The 6,309-nt window shown below is 35.9% G+C and overlaps 1 long non-coding RNA gene across 1 annotated transcript; it reads left to right on the top strand.

The window, feature by feature from the left end:
* The first annotated feature begins 2,799 nt into the window (after positions 1–2,799).
* LOC309504823 lies at positions 2,800–5,901 on the top strand. The gene is made up of 5 exons (XR_014208186.1): positions 2,800–2,992; positions 4,488–4,552; positions 4,642–4,700; positions 4,784–4,887; positions 5,136–5,901. It is a non-coding gene; the product is annotated as an uncharacterized lncRNA (long non-coding RNA).
* The last annotated feature ends 408 nt before the right edge of the window (positions 5,902–6,309 follow it).

The following is a 6,309-nucleotide window of genomic DNA, read 5'->3' as shown; positions in this document are numbered from 1 at the left end:
TCGTTAAGTGTGTCCCCAGCATAAAAGGTGTGTGTGAGGATTAACTTACCAATTGAAGTTACATCCTCTATCATCACCTGCAATTCTAACAACTGAGGCCTTATACTTTAACTGCTTGTTTCACTTGTTTTGGGCACTATTCAATAAAGTGTTGTGTTATTATTATACTTCTGGCAACCTTTTTGAAAGCCATTGCTGTCTGCTGTTACACACATTGATATCCTGACCACAAACTTATTTACATATTAATTAAACAGCATTATCATTATTTCAATATATTAATTTATTTGTGCATTTTATCTATAATTGCTGTTAATTGAAAGTAAATTATTCCCAGTCCCTTGAGTAACTTGCTCGGTGATTACTTCTGATCAGCATGTGTTTATAGATATTTTTTATGAGATATTTGTTTCAATAATTCTTGGCCTGTTTTTCTCACAGTGGCAATGGCAAGATTCCTAAAATACTACAAATTAAAGCTACTTAACTGAACCACTATGATGTTGTGCATGACATTACAAGCAGTGGAAACACATTTAAAAAAGAAAGGGAAAAAAATCTAAACAAAGCTTCAGAAAGATAATGTGAGATATAATTTATCCATGCTCCATTTAAACCAGTTTGCTAAGGATATTATCTGATGAGTTTACAATTACTAAGCCAATGCCATTTTAATTAAAGAGATCGTAACCCAAAGATGAAAATGTGGTCATCAAATCATCTCACCCTCATGTTGTTCCAAAGCTGAATAACCTTCTTTCTTCTCTGGAACGCAAAATAAGCTTAAATTTTGGGTGTACTATACCTTTAAGATTTAAAATATACACAACAAAGGAAAAATCTTTATGACACAGGGTTGACATTATGTGTATATGAACCCAGTGGCCTTTTTTTTATGTCTCCACTTTTCTCTCTCACAGGAGTCACTGAAAAATATTTCAGGTTTGTATCATAGAAGAACTCCAGCCAGTTCTTGTTGGCTCTTTGTAATAATTCACTATTGATTTTTAGCTTTATAAGCTCTCCGTTCTATTCCATGACATTTTCAGCAGAGAATGATTCTTAAAGAGGAAGCCTGGGGTGAACATTCATCAATAATCTCTTCTAAAGTTCCACCAAAGACAGAGCACCAGCTCTCTCTCTCTCTCTCTCTCTCTCTCTCTCTCTCTCTCTCTCTCTCATTTCTGTTTTGCAGTTCATAACTTATTATGATATTGTATTGGAAATTATTCGACCCCCATCGCAAATCAGGTTTATTGGGAAAATTGACAGACTTTCAGCTGTCCGCAATGAACAAATCAAACAAAAGTAATCGAAATAGCTCAACACAACAAATGTTTCTAGTGGTTTCCCCAAATTCAACTGAAAATGTAACTTTTAATGAATTATTCAACCTTTCATGGCAAGCATCTTTCCTACTTACACTGTTAGACTTTTCTGTAATTTCTACAGTTATTTACTTTAAATCCCCCAGTATTATACTGCTATTTCTCTTTACAGTAAATAACTGTGATTCCAATTGCATCATGGGAATTTTCTGTGACGTCTAACACCACATACAGAGACTTACTGTATTTTTTTAATTTGCTGTATACTACTGTATTTGACGTAACTGCCTCTCTGGCTGGCACCATTCCACCGTGCTTTTTATTTCCTAATTTTTGCCTTACACCACGTGTCTACAACGCTATAATAGCCAGAGGCTGTCTATATTGGACACATTGAAGCGACCGGACCTTTAAATGCAAACCTGTTTTTCCCTTGTAAGAACTAGTGCGAGCGCTTGGACTCGTATCGGACTACGTCTGAAATATAACGGCCGCGGCGCATCACTACACTGTCTGGGATTTGTCGTGTCGCGTCAGACAGACATCCAGTGTAGTGGTGCGTTCAAGTCATCTCGTATAGATCGTATTTACGAGTTGAATGCACATGAACGCCACCACAATGTCGTAAATACCAGTGGGGAGCTCGGGATTTTCTTTAAGCCCCGATCTGTACGAGTTGGGGGCGTGTCAGTGAGAAGCATGGCGGAATCAATGAATGCAACGTCTGTAGTTGAGCAAAGTGATAGTAAAATATAGCCTATCACTTACAGGTTTAGCAGTGACATTGTAAGGCTTTTTCATTTATAACAAAGTAAGCTCTCTGCACAAAATATGATATAGCCTACTTGTAATATAACAATTAACTAATTATATAATGATACAGTTAATTTACATTGGCCTCATAAGTTAATTAAAAACATAAAAAGAAAAACACACCCGATGCGCATTCTTTGTTCTTCATTTTCTATAAGCAGAGTTAACAAAACTTGCTATATTTTCGTGTTATTCATTAAAAGAAGGTACACCACCATCTTGCTCCGACGAAACTGACTTGAACGCACCTCACGTCGTCAACACGACTTCCCACCTCGTACGTACGAAATTCCCAGGAGGACTTGAACGCACCATAGGTAATGGGGTCTGTCTTTTGTTGCATCGCGACGTTCGTGTCTGGCCCGGGGAAGAGACGGAATTCACTTCACCGAGAGAGAGAGATCAGCAAGCAAGGTAAAAAAAAACAACAACAAAAAAAACATTCTGTGTATGTTGACAGGATTGTGCCCAGTTTAACGTATGTTATAACGTTAACGTTAGCCTAACGTTACTCGTCGTCAACATGGCGGTAACGAACTTTACCATGGTAAACTGAGCTAACGTTTCATTTTACACACTTTGTTAGATTATTGAATTGTCGAGTTATATGCCAACGAGCAACGCGTTTACATTAACAATAAATGTGAATAAACTAATGTGAAATTCTGTTTATATCTTAATGTTGGCCTACTGATGAGAACCTTTATAGTTTTAGCATTAGTTTGCAAACTATACCATATTATAGTTTTTTTTTTTTTTTTATGGAATTTAATATTTACTTCCATTTTTGTGTTTAAAGGCAACTGCAACAAAGCGCCAATTCGCGCCAGTGACTTAGCAAGATTCCAGAGGTAGGCCAGCCCATTTGTGATATATTTTGAAAAGTTTGCTGAAATGATTAGCATACACTATGTGAAAATTGCTTTTGAGCCACTGGTGCAGACCAGAGCCATAGAGAGAGAGAGTTGCGACACTCCCATAGACCTCCGTTGTAAATAATGGCGGCGCTTTTAACCGCCTACTTCCGGGATATGAAGATCGGAATAGTTCCAAACACTGTCATTGGGCGTTGGACACCATTCACTTACATTGCTGCGCGTCGAGTTGTTCCAGAGTTAAGTTGCCGAAATATCGACCTCTTTTGAATTGTCAACTGTCTATATTGTATCAGAGGCCCTTTGCGATGCTTATACTGGTCTTCATTTGTACATGCACAGCGTAATTATTTATATTTTATGTTGGTTGTTTCAACCAATTTTCAAGCACTGCCTGCTAGCTAACGTTAGTTAGCAAGCGCGACTTCGTCAGCTAAGAGTTCGGTAATGAATCGCTACCACCTTTATAGCAACTTTTATTTAATTTAATTTTTTGGGATATACTAACTTTTCATTATGTTATTATTGTCTTGAGTGAAGCGGCTTGTGAGAACAATGCTGGACCTTTAGGATTGTTATGGCCATCACCAGTCCTGTCTGTTTCATGGATCACCTGCCCCTGGTTTTTGTTTTTCTTGTTCATACACACAAGCACACATTTTTGTTGTCTGTCATTGTTTAATAAAAAATATTTTATTTGAAAACCTTCATTTGTATCAGCCATGCTTAAATTCGTTTTTAATCTGTTATAGTTTTGATAATGTGTATGGCCTTAATCTTAAAATAATATTCTTAGTCTTAACATGATCATGTTTCACGTTGTGGTCCTGGGGGTGGCCACTTTCATCAGAAGAAGTGAGCTAGCTTCTAAGCGAATTCTGAACGGACCGCCACGGCAGACCTCTTTGCGTGATCACGAAGGTAGGCTAATGGCTGAATCAAAATTTATAAGCAAAATCACGGGAATCAATAGCCTAATACAGCCCAGTTGTGCTAAAATAAATATCATGAGACGTCCATCATCAGATGAATGATATGGAAAAGTTAAGTTAGAGCCGCTAAAGCCAGTGCTACTACCCATGCGAACATGAACACTAAGCTTTTCCCTCCAAAAATATAGCTTAAAACTTATCTCCAAATGCAAAACTGACATTAACAAAATGCAATAATGCAATAACAGCTGAAAAAGTACTTGGGTTTGTGTTTTATTTTATATTTACCGTTCAATAATGCAATCGCTGCTGTCTGTCCCATAAAAGAACATGACAGCCAGCGTACGTTTTGGAACTATTGGGGCTTACATGAACCACGTGACAGCCATAGCGGCGACATCAAAGAGTGTCGCAACTCTCTCTCTCTATGGCTCTGGTGCAGACTAGGTAGCTAACAATATCTTATAAAATCTCTATAAAATTGGCTAACTTTATATCAAATAAGTGACCTTTGCATTATGTCTAACTTTATTACACAGCAAATTAACCAATCAGAAGATGGACCATTGTCTTTGTTCAGTCTCACCAGATTAAATGTATCCAGGTAAGCACTGCAGTAAAACTCTCACTAAGACCAAATCTAGCATTCTAAACTTAAGTTTATATTTTTGCATTATTTTTATATTTTATTAGCCAGCGACTCTACCATTGCAGTTCCACCTGACTAGGAAGGTCCTAATATCAGCGCACAGGTGGGTTAACTACTGTAGGAAGGAGAACGATCATCACACAGTGATTTCTTGCATGTGTCTTACTGTGTATTTGTCTCAAACAGGTACTCCTTCACTGCAGACGAGCTGAAATGGGCTAAAATCATCTATTTCAGTCGTTCAACTTCTTTCTATGCATCTCAGCATTTTTGGACAGAATTTAGGATTTGTAAGTATTAAAATTTAATCTGGCATAATTTAATTTAGTTCTTTTGTATGCTATTTATTGACAAAAGCTGTTTACAAATATATATTCTTAAGTTTTTGTGAAAATAATAATAAAAATTAACAAAAAAGGAGGTTAAAAATAATGTGACACTAATATTCTCTCTCTCTCTCTCTCTCTCTCTCTCTCTCTCTCTCTCTCTCTCTCTCTCTCTCTCTCTCTCTCTCTCTCTCTCTCTCTCTCTCATATAGTGTTGGAACCGGGATCTCCTCTGAAGGACTGAGTACATTTGTGTTTGTGGGCACGCATGCAGACCAGGGAACACTCTGATGTTGTCAATCAAGTTCTGAACAGGAACCAATCTTTGGAGAAGTTCATTTATTCACAAAGGTGGACAAAAACATTGTGTTGGCTTTTTAAAGATTATTTTGATGATGACTTTTACTCCTATGCTGTAGAAAAGATGGAGTAGACAGTCAGACATTGATAATAATAATAAATGTTTCTTGAGCATCAAAGAGACTTCTTTCAAAAACATTACGCCACTTAAATACTTCTTTTGGCCACCAGTGTACATGAATCCAACACATTTTTGGAAATAAGTGAAATTATTTTTAAGGTGGGGTTATGTGTCTTGTATTGTGAAAAGAACTGTGTTTTGTCCTGTTTTGGACATTTCCTTTTTGAATGCTTAAAAATGTATTTATATTCTGCAGTTTTATGAATGTAATGGTTGATATTTCATTATAATACTTGTATAAGCTAAACAACCAATGACTCTACATTCATTTAGTCAAATGCTAATGTTTTGTTTATGATTTTATGTATGTTTTCAAAAATGTTTGCAGTGAAGGACAGCACATAATGTGTTAATTTAACACGTTTACACATCTTTGTGCTAACCTCTCTGACATATTTACTTTGTTAAAATCATTAACACAATGAATGAGTTAAAATTAACACAAAAAATGTTGTCTCTAAACTTACCCATTAATGTGTAAAAATTTCACACATCATTTCCAGCATTGGCATGTTTATTTTGTGATATATATGAAATGTTTTAAATAAAAAAATGGTATTTTGTGATAACTTTGTCTAATTGGTTTGTATGAAAGTAGTACTTATGTAGGATAAAAATAAAATTAATCATATATCAAAATGATCAAATCTAATTTATATTTAGTACAAATAAAAATAATTACAGTAGTGTACTGATTAGCTTAGTTTTTACAGTAATGCACTGTACTGATTAGCTTCGTTTTTACAGTAATGCACTGTATTACACAAAACTGAAATACGGTTTGGTACTGTAACTCTTAATTACAGTAACTTACTGGCAACAGTGTTGCCAGTAAGTTACTGTAAAAAACCCTTGAAAAGTCTAACAGTGTAGTAGAACACCCCTTTGCTGTTATGACCTGCTGC

Source organism: Leuciscus leuciscus, assembly GCF_965113295.1.
Source record: "Leuciscus leuciscus genome assembly, chromosome: 8".
NCBI classification, from domain to species: Eukaryota; Metazoa; Chordata; class Actinopteri; order Cypriniformes; family Leuciscidae; genus Leuciscus; species Leuciscus leuciscus.
The sequence above is the reverse complement of the archived record's forward strand: the minus strand, read 5'-3'. Positions and strand labels throughout refer to the sequence as shown.